The sequence below is a fragment of the Lacerta agilis genome, chromosome 3, assembly GCF_009819535.1.
Source record: "Lacerta agilis isolate rLacAgi1 chromosome 3, rLacAgi1.pri, whole genome shotgun sequence".
Classification (NCBI taxonomy): Eukaryota; Metazoa; Chordata; class Lepidosauria; order Squamata; family Lacertidae; genus Lacerta; species Lacerta agilis.
This window is the reverse complement of record NC_046314.1, coordinates 80,607,305-80,626,787: the sequence shown is the minus strand read 5'-3', so window position 1 is coordinate 80,626,787 and position 19,483 is coordinate 80,607,305. Positions and strand designations below refer to the sequence as shown.

The 19,483-nt window shown below is 42.8% G+C and overlaps 1 protein-coding gene across 3 annotated transcripts in view; it reads right to left on the bottom strand.

Moving 5' to 3' along the window:
• Positions 1-17,939, bottom strand: part of TJAP1 (tight junction associated protein 1) — a 41,977-nt gene extending 24,038 nt beyond the window's left edge. The window contains exons 1-2 of one of the 3 annotated variants that reach the window (XM_033144516.1): positions 17,228-17,939; positions 50-144 (exon numbers count right to left, since the gene is read on the bottom strand). The gene's annotated coding sequence lies outside the window, so the exon portion shown is untranslated. Of the gene's footprint in view, positions 1-49; positions 145-15,010; positions 15,354-17,227 lie in introns of those variants that run through there. The other 2 variants (XM_033144515.1, XM_033144517.1) reach the window with 2 other exon arrangements.
• Positions 17,940-19,483: the final 1,544 nt, after the last annotated feature.

Genomic DNA, 19,483 nt, shown 5'->3' with positions numbered 1-19,483 from the left:
CCCTTGCAGACATTCCACAAATAGGCCTCTGATAGAATAAGGGACTTACAGACCCAAAGTGATGTCCTGTCCAAACATGTTCGTCCTCCCGGCTCTGAGTCTGCGGTATCCGCACCGCATCCAACAGCATCTGGGCAACGGCTCCTGAAACCGGAGAAAGGGAACTTTGTGAGAGTTACCAATCGGCTTGAAACACAGGAACACACAAAGAAAACCACAGTACAGGCAAGAACGCAGAGTATTCTAACTAGGTTTTCTATGAGAATCAAGCCACAATTTCACAGCATACTGGAAAGGCCTTTAAAACTATCCCCCTAAAAAAAAAAAAAGGACAGGAATATTCAACTGCTTGGTGTACTTATTGAATAGGCATTTATTCTGAAGTAGAAGATTGCCACGAATTATGCAGATACATTCATTATTCCACCTCAGTCACAACGGCCCAACCTAATTTGATGTGAAACAGAGGAGAGATTTTCTGTGTGGGGTGTCCCTCACTCGGCCACAGAGAGGCTTGGATGCTGTTAACAGCTCAGTGAGCAGCAAGCCAATACAATCTGCAATTCGGTATTCCACCCGGTTTTGAGAAGTAATCTTATCTAAGGACAACTAGAGTAACTGGAGAATAGCAGCTTCCTGGCAGAAACGGGTTTTTAAACTTTAAAGCCACAGTCAAGTGACATCAATGGACAGTTTACAGTTAGCTTCATAATGGTAAAAAGAAAAAGTAGCTTGGTTTTTTTTAAAAAACTTGGTCTCTATTGCTTATAAGGAAGCCACATTCATGGGAAACCTCAACACTTTTAAGTTGCGTTATTTTCTGGTTTAGTCGTATCGTACAATGCTTCTAAGTCATGCTATCAGGGATCACGTGAAGTAGCCAATCTCCCACAGCTTTTCCCCTTCTAGTTCACTAGCATAGTCACAGCTTACCCATGTTAATTAAAAACATCATAATTTCTACAAAATTAGTTCTCATATTTATGCCAAAACACCAATGGAATTTTAACTACAAATTGGATTTAGTTCAGTCAACTCACAGGCCTTGTTCGCTCAACATTGTCTGATAACTATTTTTTTAGAAAATTAATGGAGCCTTCGGAATATTTGGCTAGGAAAACTTGGCATTAAAACGAATGGAGGAAGAAACTAGAAAAAAACAAACCACATTCCCCAAACTGCCCACTTTTCTCTTCTGTTCAAAACACACATACATGCACTTCCATTCTTAAACAAACTCATCAATTATTCCATGAACTGAGGATTATTGTCTTCCATTTGTTCACCACCTTCTATCCTAAGCCTTTTATAAAATTTATCAACAACACACAATCACTGTTCCCAATACCACTCAGCTGCCACCAAAACACAAGCAGATTCATTATGTTGCTGCACAGCTGCGGAGAAAAAAACAGGTTACAACAGGAAGCTGAAGATTTAGATAATCAGGTTTCCAAAGAAGCATGGAGCAGTTTTTGCTGTTGTTTTTCTGAGAGCTTTAATTATGGCCAGTTCAGAGAGTAGAAGCTCAATTTCCTCACCTTTCCAATACTAATTTCATAATACAAATGTTACGGCTGAGCATGCCTAACAATTCTCATACCACTGGAAAACGAGATGAAGCAACTTAACGGATACTTTAAAGGACTGAGGTTGAAAATCCAACCCCTAAGCATTATTTTGGTTGTTATTCCTGCCTTCAGCAGTAAGTATCCTGTACTGTAGCAAAGTTATTTCTACAAATCTAAAGAGAGTGAACCTTCATTATTTTGTACATTATTTTGTTTCCTAGAACCAATGTAGAGAGACTCTATTAAAAACTTTGACAAGCTAAGTAAATGTTGGGACAGTTAACAAATGCCATGCAGTTGTATGCTACTTTCCCCTGGCTTTTCTATTTATTCAATGAAACACAGACTTTGAGGCTGTTGTTGGGAGTGGAATACAAGCTTTTAACTCTTCCCAGGGTAGACAAATGGCAGGGGAAATGTTGCTTTCCTACGGGGAGGGGGCTGGGGAGGAAGTTCCATGGTCCTGATGATGGTTTCCAAAGTTACTTTTCTGTGGAGAAGAGACAAAAAGTCAGGGGAATGAAACACACAACTGAATTTAATATATAGTCCAGCACTACGCCAACAGTTTGTGCCTTGTTAAATGACTGCAGTGAAGCAAATCTGTCCAGGAGAGGGAGCTTTAGCTCTAGCCAGAGAACGGTAGTGTTGTCACAGGGATTCTCGCAAACTTATATTTTTTTATTAGATGAATCCTTCGCCTCTCTTTTATTTATAAGCCTGCTTAAAATAGTGTGCAGCTCCATCGGCTCCTTCCACTGTCAATCACCACAAAAAAGTAGAGTGGGGAGGAGGCTAGAGTACAAACGGGTACCACATTCTACTTATGAGTGGCTACTAACCGCAATGGATACGTTCTGCCTCCATTGAACAAGATCATATGACTCTGACCGCCGTTTTCTGGGACTCACAAATGCCGAGAGTGCTGCCGCGTGCCAGTCCTGCTTGCAGGCTTCCCACAGGCGACGGGCTGGCCACTGCGAGAACAGGATGTCGGACTAGATGGGCCTTGATCCAGAAAGACTTATTATGTTCTTACAAGGGACAAGCCAGAACGAGTCGAGGTTGCACTGCAGAAGACAAACCTGGCTTTTCAACCCTAAAAGTCTTGTCTACAACCCTTACAATTCCAGACCACTCCATCAGGTGTTATCTTAGGAGCATCCCGCACACAGCTCTGGACGAAGAACATGACAGAGCTTTAGAATAAAAGTGCAGCTTGCACTATATTGAGTAATGGCTGTGTAGCAAGTCTTCATATCCTCACATAAAAGTAAAGGTAAAGGGACCCCTGACCATTAGGTCCAGTCACGGACGACTCTGGGGTTGTGGCACTCATCTCACTTTACTGGCCGAGGGAGCCGGCGTACAGCTTCTGGGTCATGTGGCCAGCATGACTAAGCCACTTCTGGCAGACCAGAGCAGCGCACGAAAATGTCATTTACCTTCCCGCCGGAGCGGTACCTATTTATCTACTTGCACTTTGATGTGCTTACGAACTGCTAGGTGGTCAGGAGCTGGGACTGAGCAACGGGAGCTCACCCCGTCGCGGGGATTCGAACCACTAACCTTCTGATCGGCAAGCCCTAGGCTCTGTGGTTTAGACCACAGCGCCACCCCTACCATTAAAGCTCAAAAGCTCACAAATTGCAATGTGAACATTAGATGGCTCTAAAAGAAAGTATTACTTGCGGTCTCTGTTGCGATCCACCACCATAAGCTCCTGCCAATGGGAACGGGTGAGCTCTTCTAACCTTATGCTATTAACAATCCATTATGTGCACTTTTAAAATACCCTTTGGGAATGGGATGTGTCCAGGGAGGTCAAAGAGATTGGAAGAAAATAATTGGTAGTGCTTTTGCAGATCAAGGAAACCTCTGACCACAAGGACTTTTCTAAGCAGCGGTTTTTCACACACCAGGCAAAGTATTGTAGCTCGCAGCTGGGAATATGGGAAGCACCCATTGAAAAGCAGTTTCCATGAAACTCTTTCCCCCACAGTTCAAAGAACAACACGCCAAAATATGGGCATTCAATCACAGGCAAGATCTTCAATTATAAAGGTATTAAATCATCTGTACTTGGAGAGAGCACACTCAACCAGGAAGAAAGCATCCTAGTCAACCTTTCCTTCCAGAACAGCACCACATACACACTGATGTGAGCTACCTCTGTTGTGTAGACTGGCAGGAACAGGCAAATGCCAGGCACGCCACACATTTGGACCAAAGGTATCCAAGGCTGCTCTCCTGAGAGCAGAAGTAAGATGAGTCCCAATTTCCCCTTCAGTTCAGATGGTACAGTCCGATAGCTCAAGCAACTAATCCAGCCATCAGGGATCCAACCAGTAACACACAGGAGTGGACCCACCTCAACTGACCTTAACTGGAGTTGAATTGAGCACAAGTTAGTACATTTGAAGGGAACAGGCAACAGTTATGGTAGGCTTTTAGGTGCTGCTGCTGGTAAGATAAGCTCCTAAAGCAACTGTCTCTCCCTGCTGAGTTCCTCAGTTACCATGGATGTGGATTTTTTTTTCATTGCTTAACATAAAATCAACTCTTCTGCTTTCATAAGTACGGAGAAGAAGTCTAAACCTTAAAACACCGTCTGCAAACACAACCCAGGCCCCTCCTACCTGCGTGCCTGCGGGCCACCAGGTGTGGCCAAGAATGGCACAAGCTACGCACTAAACACACCTTTGATGTGGAGCTGAAAGCATGTAGCCGCAGGGCATGAACAGCACGCCGCCTGCCGCCAGGCTGACTCTATGCGCAGGAATGCAGGCTGAAACCACAGGCCAAGAAAGACAAACACACTGCATTCCACGCAAAGCAGAGAACAAAAACAAGCAGCCAAGCCCACGTGGCCTCCGCAGTCCCTCCAACTATGCCAGCTACAGACCTCCACCACTGCCTCAGCCGTGAACCCGGACAGAGGAGTACTACCAAGTGCACTGAAGCAAACAAAATAGGATGAGAAGGGGAATTCATAAGGATAGCTTTCGTGTGTGTGTGTGTGTGTGTGTGTGTGTGTAGACTGGGCTAACCAGGAAGCAGCTAGATACTTCTAGCCAAGAACGGTTTTAAGAAATATGTAAGAAGCTTCTCCCTTCCTCCCTGCCAACCCAGCTTTTGCTCAAAACAGCCAGTATTCAACCATCTAAAAATCTCAGTTTAACAGAAGGAAGCTGAAAGAAACTGCTAAACTACCCTTTAATGTTCGGTTTAACGCAGCTCCCTTTTTTCAAAGCCGGTTACCATCTTCCCCACCCCACCCCACCCCACCACCGGCAGGCTTTTTCTCTCTCTCTCTTCTCCACCTCAACACCCTTTCACACAAATACACTACCAAAAGTCAGCAGGGGCTGGTATGATTTCTGCTCTACTAAACTCTTCCTCTCAGAGCCACCTGCCACAACAGGAAGCCTCAGAAATCAAGGCAAAGGTCTCTCAGATGCCTGGTAAACATGGAGGGGACCCTGCTCTTCAAGCCAGCCCACACAGGGCGGAGCTACATACACGCTATGCACCCGCAAAGTCTCCAGAGGCAGAAGCGTTCTCTAAACCTGCTTCTCCTTAGCAAAGGCAACAATGAAATCTGAGAATCCAGTCTATTAAACTTCTCCAGAATGAGAAGCTCTGATTCTGTTTCAGCTATAGGGCCACCTTGGCTATGTTATGGCTTAGTGTCAATTGCCCACTTGCAAAGCAGAATACAGTACTACAACTTTTATCTCCCTGCAGTGCTGTTGTGAAGACAAGCAAAGCCAATTCCACTCCACTTATGCACTGACGTGAGTGACGCCGTACGGTAATAGTGGACAATATGAACAGGTAACCTTATGTCTCCATCAAAATCAAACGGTTGCCAGTTTTTGTCAAGTACAAGCAGCTGCCCGTGGTGTGCACTATGTAGGACTAATATGAATGGATTGTGCTAATAATATACAATTAAAGGACATTACTGAAATAGGAGACGGTTTACCTCAAAAAGAGCTGTTGCCAGCTTCCCAGACAAGCCTAGATCAAGCTGAAGGGCACTGCCTTCCCTCTTAATTGTCTCGCACAAATGTTCTGCTTTCAAGTTTGCTTTTGGAAACTAAAAGTGTGAATCACATTCTCTCTCCGAAAACACTGAACTTAAATCCAGGACTGCCTTGAGATGGCCCAAGACAATTTCTGCCCCACTCCCCTTGCAGGTAGAAGCTTGTTAGAACCCCAGACCAAGTGTTATTGCAAGGCAAAGACAAATAGCTCACGCCTTGTTTGTTCCATTTTATAGCACAATCGGTTTTCTTTTGCTTTTTTAGTAAATGCTCTTCAACGATCCAGGGGTGGTTTGGCTTCATGTGAATGATCTCAAGGAACACAGGGAGCACCTGGAAAGTTGTAGAAGATTTGCTACCACGGTTTTAATTAAAAGTGAAGGGGGGTGGGGAAAACAGCCTACAAAAATGGAAATGGGCAGGGAAAGCGCCAAGAACATAGAGAGGCAATACGAAGTAAAGACCGATGAGACAGCAGGGTGTGCCACACTCGCATTGCAAGCTAGAGAAATGCAACATAAATCCCATTCTCTTCCAAGATACTGAAATACGTTTCCTCATTTTCAAGCACATGGCCATGAAGAGAAGCCCCTTTAGGCTCTACCAAAAGAAAGGGGGAGCCCTTTTACCAGCCGCCCACCCCCTCTCCAACTGCTCCCAGCTTCCCACTGTCTGCGGTGCGAGGGCTGCAACTCTCCCAGCATTCAGATAAGCAGGAAAACAGCAGGCAGGCAAAGGAGGTGTCTCTGTGCTTACCCAGCTCCCGCCCACGTTTATCCTTTGTATGTTTTACAGCATCTCAGGGCAAAGCCCTCATCCTGCCACTGGTGGGCGGGCAGAGCAGGGGAAAGGGGCCCTTTATAATTGTAGTGTTGCAATCTGCCAGCCTGGCCAGGCAGCCTGTTCCTGCCTGCATATATTAAATACCTTATAACTGATTACACCCCCATGGGGCATGATTAGCAGTCTTCAGAGAACAAAGTCTACTTTCATAGGAATAGGAAGAGACACGTACTGTGAAGTTACTATATACAGCTGGGCAAAGAGAATACGACAAGGAGAATTAAACTCTTATTTACATGTCCATCATCTCTCCCTTGTCCCAATCCCTCCCCTCAACACCACCACCCTCCAAAAAATTATTCCCAGTACCTCCAAAACATTTCCATGTGAAAAGTGGCCAGCAACAAACCGAGAACTATCATGACCGACAATGAATTATCCTCAGTTTAAAAGTCAGTGAGTGTAGATGCACGCAGGTGCTGTGGACAGCATGCAATCCCTTGAAATAAGCATATCCAAGGTTCATCGGTCAACATGAGGTTAACTCCTTTCAGGCAGAAAGCTATCACTCTACAACTGGATTTTTTTTATTATTGGGGTGGGGGTGAGGGGTGGAAAGAAAATCACTTCCAGCAGCAAGAGCAGCAAACACCCAGCAGGAGGAGAGAGAGGGTTAGAAATATATCTCTCACACACACAGTGGAGGGGGAAAACACACACACACACACACACAAAATCCATGCTTTATATGTAGGATGAATTCTACACAAAGTAAGAAGCTTGGTTTAGTTATTTGGGGAAAGGCACTGTAAGACACAGCTCGTGAGATCCTGTTATATTACAGTACATATCGCTTTACTAAAGTTACTAGCCCTCATGGTTGTTTAGGAACACCAATGGGCTGGGGAGGTGGGACTTCGAATTTATGCCTATCAATCGTTTTGTTATATTTGCATACCACTCTCCAGTTGTTTCTTAAGCACAAAACAGTGTCTAGCAGCACATTGCAGCAAGGCTTCACTCTGAGCAAAAGTAGAGGGCATGCGCTACAGAAATATGCATTGCCCAGGTGAGGTCATTGTGTGGAAGCTGTTGAGACGGTATCTACTCACAGTTCGTTTATGAGTACTTCTGCATCCAGCCAGATGGAAAGCTCAAGGGGGGCCTCCCAGATATACCAATTATCACTGGTAGGAACTAAATGGGAAGGTGATCTGGACATAAGCACTGAAGAGAACTGTGGGGACTCAATTTGGACTAAACCTCCTCTCTACATCTGCCAGAATTCAGGAGGTGTTGCTCAAGGTATTCTTATGGTGGCTGTAGACCCCACTTCAATACCTCCACAGTGCTGGAGAGGGTGCCATCAGTGGGCTCCTTTGAACTTGTGTGGTGGGACTGTGCCTTCGTGAAAAGGTTCTGGACACAGGTATTCACCAAGTTCTCAGATACATACAGTTAGCCAACCCATTGTTGATGACCCTGTCATAGCACAGTCATAGCTTGAGAAATTTAGGTTTTTGCAAAGAGCATATATTTGCAATCACTGAACACAATCAAGCTCTGTAAACCTAGAGTTGTGCTCCTCAGCCTTCCATGGCTTTTTGTTCATACTACTGTATTTTGGGTCTTGGAACAGGGGCAAAAAGAGACTCTAGCCTGGTTCAGACAACACACTAAGTCAAACCCTGGCTTAGCTGCAGCAGAGTGCTATGCTAAAAGGACCAGGGAGCATCAAAGTGGATATAAGCTCTTGTGCATTAAGCAGTATGTTTGTGCAGTTCCAGTAAGCCATAGTTTGGTTTCCAGTGAGATGGGAACAAGGCCTATGTCTCAGTACTTCCACCTCAATATTTTTATGGCTGTGTTTGCATGCAATGCTAACTACAGTTTATAAACCACATTTTATGAACCTGGCCCAGTAGCTTAGCCATGGTTTACTAATCATGAACAAACTATCTCACAAACCATGGTTTCTTACCGGTTTATAAACTTTGGCTTAAGTTAACCATGGCTTAGCATAACATGGGAACCAGGCCATAATTGGGCTTTTTCTTTCCTCCCTATCAATGTCCTTTTGGTTCAGAAAATAAATATAATACGAACATCAATATGTTCATTACTCAACTGAGCTAACCGAAGAGACATGGCAACAGATAAAACTACAAGATTTTAATATGGTCGTTCCCAAGCATAACTCACTACATATAAGTAAATAAAATACTGTTTTACTTACCAAACAGCATGGGAAGTCCAGTTGTGATAGACAGAATTATTAATGTGTCCTAAGGTTAATACTTGGACACAAGTAGCAAAATTGTGGATTTACAACCAGCATAAGTGAAAAGAGAATGAATAAAAAATCAGATAACTCTTCAAAACAGTGCTTTAGAAGACCATGTACAAGCCACAGACTTGTACATCCTCTCCTTGCCTCTTGCATGCAGTGTCTATCTCTGCTTCCCATTTAGCACTAACAATCATGTATTGTGATGTCTGAATTGGCAATCTCTGGTTAGAACGTGCCCTCCAAACTGGAATCTGAAACCATAGTTTGAAGTAGGTTTCTAGTTCTGATTTAGAGAGAAAACACAAAGCACAATTTGCTGATTCAGGCAACAAAGCAAACTATGGTTCATGTTCAAACAGAGAATGGAAAAGGAAGTCACTAATGCACAACTAATTTCTGATCCTCCAAATAATCATTTGAATTGAGTGTGTATACACAGGGTGTTTTTAATAAACAAATAATACATTCTGCAAGGTACCCCAAACTCTGCAAGATGGTTTCCAAAAAATGGCTAGTTTTTTGTTTGTGCATGTGTGTATTTATGGATCATTTTTGTTCTGTTTCTGTAATCTACAACATAGTGGCCTCTTGCCTACTTACTCAACTGCAGAATGAAAAAAGACAGAATATTAAGGAGGTTCCATGTGATCTCACACAACATTATATGCCACAGAAACTATGGAGCTATTCGAATATCAGACTGGCATCCATAGTGCAAGTCAAAGCTGTTCCAAACATGATGCTTTTCCTACTCAGAAATGCCTTCTAAGATGGTCTGAAAACATCAGCTAGTACAGAACACTGTTGCTAGGGTGTTGTCTGGAGCATCTATGCAGGATTATGCTAGTGGTGTGGCCTGCACTGGCTCCCTATAAATTTCTGGCTCCAATTTAAGGTGTCAATGCCGAGAAACAAAGCCCTAAACAAGCCCAGAATCAAAATATCTGTTTCCATTTATAAGCTGACCTGAGATCAGCAGAAGAGGCTTTCTTCCTTGTTTCAGTGGGGATAAAACACTGTATAGTGTCAGGGGATGGGGTGCCACTACAGAAAAGACCCAACTAAGGAATTCCCTGACACAGAGGTGCGGTTAGCCTCAACACTGATGGGTTTCTGGTGCCAAGTAAAACACACTTGTTTACCCAGGCTTTTGTTGGCACCGATGAGACTCTCCAAGGTTTGGGAATTTGAGGAGTATTATGTCTGCTGCTGAATTTTTATCTGTATTTGCTGCTACTCTTTGTCCTGAAGTCTATCATTTATATTTTAGGGGATTCATTTGAGTAAAGGGCAGTTCAGAAGAGCAATTAAAAAATAAAAACTGTACAGGTTATGAGAAAAGAGAACTGGACAGAAGGAAGACCTAAGAGCTACACAGTAATATCTTTAGAGTATTAGGCACAAAGTCTCCTTCCCAATAACAGGAAAGGGTGGCCATTCTGTATGAGCACAAAGCAATCCCAACGAAACATCCCTACTGCCAAGCTACTCTCTTCCTCAGCATGTTAACATTTACCTGCACATTTGCTATGCTACAGAAGAAACTTGATGGCATACTGGTTACATTTAGTGGCTAATCTCCCCATGATGTGGGGCAACCATTGATCAGGCATTCCAGCTCTGTTCATAAGCAAGAAGTATGTCAGCACATAGCTACTCTAACAGCCCAGAACACCATTACTCACTGCCCTCTACTACACAAATCCCCACCCTCATTCCCTGAACTAATAGCCTTTTGGTGCAGAGAAACACTTCTGCTATTTCACTCCCCCCATTACAAGCATTGACAACCAGGGCAGTAGGCCCTAATTTAGCTCAGCAGAGGCCCTCTACAAACTGCTAATCCCAGTGTGCAGCTGTTTCTCAAATGCACTGGCACGAGCAAACCGTAAACGATTTATGGCGCGTGGCAGGAAGACGGCTGGCTCCTTGCATGGGCGGAGTTTTGGTATAAGATTGTGTTTGGACTAATGTTTATATTACAGGCTGTCAATCTAATACTAAATACTACATGGCAATACGTTCTCCACACCCAGCCGGGGCGCTGACTACGCTAAATCCTATCAGAGCTATTTCTGAAGCCACAAGTTGGGAGCTGGGAGGTTTGATCCTTGTAAATATACCCTTTAAAGGTTTTAGAATCTTACAAAGAACTTGGCTTACTCACTGCAGTTTCAGGAGTGCCCGGTTGGCATGAGACCATTGCTTATTCATAGGTAGCCTCACGGTGCACGCACATCATTAAATTCCCGTCCCAATCTTAATAATCTAGAGAAGCAACTCTTACCTTGAAGACTTTCTACAAACACAGAAAAATGTCTTTTGTTTACAGTACTTGGAACAGTGTTTCAGTCTCTGAGACTGAAGGTGCTGCTCACCTTAAAATCACTACTCATCAATGATATGAAAATTCCAACAGGCAGTTGCTCAATTAAAATTTATCAGTAAGTTTGATACTATTTCCTAAAGGCCTCAAACACAATGGTTTCTCTACACTTTAGGTATTAAATGAGCAAAGCAAAGGCAAAAAAAAAAGCTGTAGTTCTACCAGTTACTGCTGTTGTGGATGATCTCTGTTTATCTTGCAGACATTCAGGTTTTAGAGAAATCTCTTTCTCACACACAGCATTTCGTGCATCTGATGGAACTGTAGTCCTCTAGAGCTTCATGAACTCTAGTCCATGAAAGCTTATGCTTTCATCTGTTGGTCTTCAAGGTGCCACAAGACTATTGCTTTGGAAAGCACACAATGTTTTCAGATTAAAATTTCCTAAGGACCCAGATAGACTTTGTCTCAGCAACAAAGATGATCAGACTACATTTTTTTTACTTATTTATGAGTTATAGGCTCTGAAGAACTAAGCAATGATGTGTCATGATGCTTGTGGTGCTTATTCCCAGCCTTCCACAGGGGTGGGGGGGAGGTTGGGTTTGGAATGGAGAACAATGCAGGAATTTACACTGGGACACAATTCTCCTCTCCTCAGGTGAGAGAGAAGGGAGTTTCCTTTCAGCTTCCCACAAAAGAGCAGAAAGGAGAGGAGTTTACTAAACTCCCTCTTCATATACTTCACCATATAGGTAACTGTGAAATGACCCCCATTTGCCACCAATAATATACTCTTCTTGAAGAATATACTCTTCTTCTCAAGTGAAATGGAAGGGGTATTGGATCCTTTCCTGTTAGGCTTCTCAGTGAATTAGGCCCCTCCACAGAGGTGAAGGATCTCTTAGAACGGGGATCTGACCACAACAAGGAAATGGTGGTAAGATCCCACAACTTCAAATCACCATCCTCCCGCCCCAGAGACACATCTAAGCAGGAGAGTCTAAATTTTTCAGGGCTGGAATTTATACAGCAATAGATATACATTCCAATACAAGACTGAAAATTGTTCAATATCAATACAAGGAAAATGTGTAGAAATTCTACAGCTGCCACCATACACTAGCCAAAGTAAAAATACCGTATACCTATTTTAAAACAAATGCTAAATGTCTTAACAGTACACACTGTGTTCTGGTTTTATAGTGGATATTTTTAAATGATTCATTTCCAGACCAAGGTGCTTGAGTTTTTCAACAACTTGTTATATGATTGTAGTTACCAACTTTTTGCAAACAAATACATAATTACAAATAAATCCAAATTTTGTTGTTGTTGGCATTCGTCTCTCTTGAGAAAATGGACTATGCCTCCAGAGGTAAAGTCAAATCATTGGAGAATCACAGCAGCTGCTGTGGCTACAGAGACTGGTAACTTGTAACTGCTGCCTCCCATGTTGGTTTTGCTGCATTAGCAAAGTGACCTCTCTCTGAGGCACAATCCTTGGCAGTGTGTATAGAGGTCCTGGGTTGCCCAGATGAAAAGAACCCCCTCACAGCCTCACTGACATGGTCCAAAGGAAAGCAGAGCAATACGTTTAGCGCCAGTTTGGCTGCAGGAGTTGTCAAAAGGAGGAGTACAAGGTGCCATCCAACACTTAGGTGGCATTGTATAGGGTTTACTGCTTAGCCTTTTTTTTCCTCCCAAAGATGTCCTGCAAGGCAGCAGGTAAATATGTAAATGTGTGTGTGAACTCTTTTCACCTTTTAAGAAACAGGCTGCTATCTTGAATAATCATGAACACACCGGTTTAAAATTATGTGCCTTTTAGTTGCAACAACTTAAAAATCCATGTCCTGGAAATCATTGCGATCACCACGTTTGAAGGCATATTAATGAACAAGTATTACATGCTTTCATTAGAAGGATGCAGGCTGCAAGCCTAACCATGTCTACTTAAAAGATAAAAAGAAAGAAATAAGGAAATAGAGACAAAAACAATAGTGTGATATGAATGCAATTTTAAACGAGTGCTCAAAAGAAGCCCTCTCAAATTACCAAGTGCCACTGAGTGCTTCCTGCCTTTTTCCTTGAAAGAATTTGATTTCAAGCTGATAGCATTTATTTATAAAGAACAGAGGACTTGCAGAGAAAATTAAGATTCAGGGGAGGGAACTATATCACAAAATAATAATAATTTTTAAAAACCATAATTCAGGTTAAGGAACAGCCAAAATTAAGGCACAACTACTGTGTGAACTAGGGATGTAAAACATATATATTGGTTAAATTAAAGGACATGGGGGTGGGGGGAGTAGTTTCTTCTACAAGGCTGTGCTCACTTGAACATTTAAAACAAGCCCAGTGAAAATATATGTTTGATCTAATCCTTTTGAGAAACAAAAGCACATTAAAGAAAGCTTAGAACTGAAACATTAAAACACGCAAGCCAGACTCCCAATGGCAATTCCTGCAGCAGGTGTCTGTGAATCCAACTTTATAGCTTGGCTATGATAAAGCAGCCTCAGGCATAAGATGTTGACCTTGCTGGAAGCAAAAGTCTGATTCTGTTGATCCCAGGGCATTGAAACAATCATTAACACTGCATTAAGTTACCATCTCTGTTAGTCAAATCAAAGCTCCAACCTGGTGCTGAAGTGAAGCAGTCACAGGTCATGTCCCAAGGCAAATGGCTGCTTCTCTCTCTTAAACCTCTTCAAACTAGCTAAACAGAAATGTTTATTTTTTGATCCCCAGACAGATTTATATACTATATAGACTAAAGGCTTAACTCTGCTCTTGCATGCACATAATTCCTAACGAAGTTTTGCAAGAACTATGCATGGAAGCCTCAAATAATCTAAAATCCGTTTCCAGCTCCAAAATCCCTCTTCTTTTGGCTATACTGCGGTTCTGATTTAACTTGAACCACTAAGTCCTCAACCCTGAAAAAAAATTACTAATATTTATCCACTATTTCCCAGGCCTAAATTAAAAGCACTGTGGGAAAAGGGGCTCTGAGGTAAACTCTATTTTACAAACTCAAGCCACTGAAAATGAATTGTGGCAACAACATAATACAGTACACAATTATAGACTCTCCCCAATACTTAAAATCTACAACAGTATCATAAGCATAACCACTTTGTTTACTCTTTCTGGCCAATTTTACCAAAGATTTCATTTCCCCTGCATTTTGGGATATGTTAATTACTCCACTTCCATGCAAAAACAATTTTAAGCAAACAATTTGAAAAGGCAGTACAGGAAGCAAGGCAGGCACACACTACTGACTTTAGGGAACTTGCCGGAAACGGTGTGCAAAGTGAGATGCACAGTTTAGCATATCATTCCATATAATATTCAAGCAGGTATACTGTGTGACAATTGGGAGGGTGCCCCAACAGGACTTAGGTGATTCCTCCATACCTGAGGAAACTTGGGATGCAAAGGCAAACTATTGTTAAAACTTCCTGAAGACCAAAGGCTGACTGTTTAACACAAGCTTCCCTCATACGACAATGGAGACCTGGCAATGGCGGGTCCTCAGTTACCAGGTGGCTTCAACTGAAGAGAATCAGCCAACAGACCAGTCCCACCTTTGACCAGAAGTCTATATGTGGGTGGGAAAGGGTGCCTGTCCCAATAACTCAACTCCCTCACATGGACTTCACTTGCCTACCTCATAGTTCAAGGAACTGTGGGGGATGCAGGTCAACCCCTTCCTTGAGAAAGACACCAATGGATTTCCTGCACAGGCAGGAAACGACGTGATGTTTTTCCAACAAGTCTTGTACAGGGGGTAAAGCAGGGAAATGGTTAGAGTGGGGAAGAAAGGAGCCCACTTTGAATCACTCCAAGAGATCCTTTGAACTGAGAGGAGGCTTATCGTTCTCACATTAAATGGAAATCAGAAGACTCAACACTTAATATGCTTTCTCCAGCAGGCTTTAGAGAACTCATATTAAGAACGTAAGACAGTCCTGCTTACCGGAGTTCCTCCTTTATTAGCTTCTGAACCAATCAGCAACTCTTCCAACCAGGGACAGCCCAACAGGCAATCCTGAATTATGAGTAGGTCTTCGGTGCATAATGGGTCAAAGACATCAGTATGAATAGGATGAAGAAGGCATGAGATCAAGCTAGAATAGTCTTATAATCTCCTTCCCACAAGGCAGCACAGTTTCCAGTATCATTCTGACTAAAGTTCACTACGGGCCTGCGACGTGGAGGGACCAAATTCCACATACTTTTATTCTCCTAGCAGTGACTAAGAAAAAGTGTGTTCAGCGTTCCTGAAGATCAGACACAACTATATCCAAGCCTGGCAGGAGTCTTTAGTGCAAAAACAACACTTAGGGCTAGACAACAGGTATACCCTTAGTTGTGCAACTCGTGCCTCTAGAATATCCAGATTTGTGACACGCTGGTTGCCATTGTGTTTACATGCAGAGTTTACTTTGAGCACTAAATAGGCAATTAGCCAAAATTCACATAAAATGGGTATGGCATACAAAATTTTTAGATAAAAGATTGGACTTGAAAATAAAGGTTGCTGTGTATTCTTCTTTGTTACTTCCTCGTAGCTCTCAAGAACTATTTTAATAAGGTATTTTGAGAAAGTCTCCCTTACAGCGATTACTTAAAGCAGGAATGGGCTCTGTGGATAGATCCTGGATCTGACAAAAAAAATTGCAAAACGTTTTCATTTTGCGAGTCACGGCCATAGGAAACTTTGTCTTGCGAGTCACCCTTTCGTTAGTGAATGCCTTTCGTCTAGCGAGTTTTTCGTCTAGCGAGGCATTCGTCTTGCAAGGTACCACTGTATAGTGATGAGGAATGGATACTAATACTAATCCCCTCTAATGTACTTTCCCTCACATTATTCTTGAATTTGGTTTGTTTCGAATATTTTCTCATAGCTGAATTGTAAGCGGAAGTGTCACTTTTTCCCCTCTTCAAAATGAAGCAGTTGGCAGAGGAGATCTTTCCATTCTAGCATTAAGAACAGTAGATACTAACCTATGGTCCTCTAGATTTTGTTGGCCTCCATCTCCCATTAGACACAGCTACAATGACCAGAGATTATGTGAGTCATTGGTGCTCACTGATGGTACCTGGATGCCAGGGGTATAACAGCTTCTTGATACAGATTAGTTGGGTAGTTTCCCATCCTTTTGGTGAAAACAAGCAAATTACATTACTTATACAGGTGATCATTTTAACTCCTCTCTCAGAACTTGCCAAACTGTGTCCATTTTGCTTGGCAGCCTTGTGGTTCTGTTATACAGCAATCAATTTATTTTTTGGAAAACAAAGAGATTTCAGCTAAATTTGTGTGTACGTGGACAACACTAATTCATTTCAGAAACCAAATCCATTTCTACTGTATCCACAAATTATGCATATTTAATTTAATCCTGTTTATATGCCAAGAAAAACCACAAACTCTTATTTATGAGCCCTGCTGGTCCAACTGGCAAAGCTGTGTCAGCACAGTTGACATAGTCTAAAGCCACAAATTTCCTCCTTCGTTACTTCACTTAATTCTGTATCCACAACAAATGCAATTCTGCAAGACAGATGTGCAGTGCTGAGAGTCACAAACAACTACGGAGAAGCCTCTCACTTGCTCCAGCTTCTCTCAGGTCATGGCCATTCAATACTTTGTCCATTCACTCTTGCCTATCACTGAAATGTCAAATAATATCATCTTTCCCTTTTATTTCACATATCTTACTACCTTCCTAAGCTAGACTTCTTGTTCACAATACTTATGCCAGCATCCATGAGACTACACACTGTCACCTGTTTCTTGTAACCCGTCTTGAGACTCATTAGATTTAAAGGCTGGGTATAAATCTTCAGAACAAATAACCATAAATAACAATAAATAACCTAGAATAACTCTCAGTCTGGAGCTGTATTCACTGAAGATTTCCAATTCCTATAAGTACAGCAGAAACAAGTTTTATCATCACAAATAATGGGAATAAAATAAAAATCCTTCCAGTAGCACCTTAGAGACCAACTAAGTTTGTTATTGGTATGAGCTTTCGTGTGCATGCACACTTCTTCAGATACACTGAAACAGAAGTCACCAGACCCTGATATATAGTGAGAGGGTGGGGAGGGGTATTACTCAGAAGGGTGGTGGGAATGGGAATAAAGATGAAGTTAAATCACACTATGTGAATTTCACTCTCACCTGCTCCAGCAGCTCCTTTTAGTACTATGTACTAATCTCCACTGTTTCCATCCTTTGTTCCTCAGGCAGGCGATTTCTCCTCCAGCAGTAAGTTTCAGTCTTACTTATTCCCCCCTCTGTTGCGCACCCGGTGCGGGTAAGAATCACTGCCCCAAGAGTAGATCTAAATCAATTCTTAAATCCGCACTTATTAATATCCATTCTCAATTCCCCCAACTCCTGCTCCAATTGTCCCGCAAAAGCCAGCCCCCCGTGGCTCACTTATATCAAACTTTCAGCCCCAAGAGAGCCCACCGCTCCGCTTCACCCCCAGACCTAGCCGGCTTGCCCACTCCCTGCAACTCAGCCGCGATCCCGACGGAGGACGCAGGTCAGCCCCGCCCGCCGGTACCTGCTACTGCTGCTGCCTACGGACGACCCCGCATCAGCCCAGGGCCAAGAGGCGGCTGGCGACCCGGCCCCAATCACAGGCGCCCCTTGGTCCCGCCGAGGGGCTCCGGATCTCAGCAACAGGCTCCCCGCTTCGGATCCGCGCCTCCACCTACCGGGCCCCAACCCCGCGCTCCGGCTTCCATGAGGGAACCCCCGTAACTTTGATGCCGGTTCCGAGCCGGTTGGAAAGCGCCCTTTGCCCGCCGCAAAACTTTGCCCCCCGCCCCTCTCAGCCGGGACCCGCGCGCTCGGCTCAGGCCGCCATTTTGCCGCGGGGCATGCCGGGTAATCCGGCGGAATCCCCACGTACCGGCGCGCTTGCATCATCACCAAACCGAGAGCGAAGGAGCGGGTGGGATGATATTGAGAGAGAAAGAGAGAGAGCGCCGGGCGTCGGGAGGGTTGCCATGACAGCGGGGAAAGTGGAGAATGAGGAAAGGTAGGCGGCGACCTTAGGAAATAAAACACGAAGAAGAAGAAACAAGTTTTGCTATGGGTGGAATCGGGCGGGGCGAGTCTTGAGGCAAACTATAGGCTTGTCAACACATTTAAATGATTTTTTTGTGTTTTAGTTGAGGTGGTGATATAGTCAATAATAAATGCTTTTTTATTGATGGCCTCTCTACATGTCACGCATTACTTCTGTAGCGCAATATGTAATAAGCTAGTTAAGTCTAAATCAATTCGGTACTCCTTCGGTGAGAGTGCTTAAGGGTGCAATCCTGCTTACCTCGTGTTAGTCCTATTGAAATCAGTGGTGCTTGCTTCGTATTAAGAGGCATAGGATTGCACTGTCAGGTTGCAATCCTCTGCACGCTTGGGAATAGTAATACTGAAGTGTGCTTACTTGGAAGTGGTGTGGGACGTACGTCCAAGTAAACAGCTGGATCAGGTTGTTGAATTTGCAGCGGGCTTTAATTTATTTATTCGTTTATTTAAACAGTTATATGCTGCCCTTAAACAAAACATGACCAAGGCAGTATACAACATTATAATTGTAATTTAATTATAATTTAATATATAATTATAATTTAAAACACACTAAACCCAACAATAATATAAAAATTAGATAACTGCTCAATCTAAGGATCAATAAAATCTGGTATTAAAATATCAGGGAATGTCAAAAGACCAGAGTAAACCAATGAAATATCAATACTGGCTAGCTAACCTATTTCTTTCTTTCCTGCAAACTGGGGATAACATTTCATGCTATTGATCAAGAAGACTGTAGTCCACAATATATCCTGCCACAATACACAGGTTAGTCTTTTGAAATACAATAATAAACTTCTGCCTGCATCGTTTCCCATCAAGTAATTTTTTGTCAACAGCCTGAAAAGTTTTCAGAAGAAGGGTCTCTGAACAATGAAGCCAAAAGAATCTACAGAGCCTTGCAAATTGCCCTGGGGAAAGATTGCCAAACCAGGACCAGATCTTTCTTTTTTTTTTTTTTTAAACATATTTATTGATTTTCCAACATATATTTCCAATTACCAAACAAATTACAATGCCAAATTAATTATACAATTCCAATTATAACAATTCCAATTATGCCAAATTTTTAACTTGTGAATTCCCCATGTCTCGGACTCCGGAGCGCTTTCTTATGATCTTTTCCAGTTGCTTCATAAAGTCAATATTTTCACAGCCTCTGATAAATGCCAGCAAGCAGACACTCTTATAGTAAATAATGTCTCTGTGTGGAAAAAGCCATCCTCTCCCAATATCGCATTTCGGCTGACGCCATCTTGAAAGTCTCTCATAAATCAAACTTGTAAATCAAACTGCGACACACCAATTTCTTCCCCTGTGAGCCGTCCC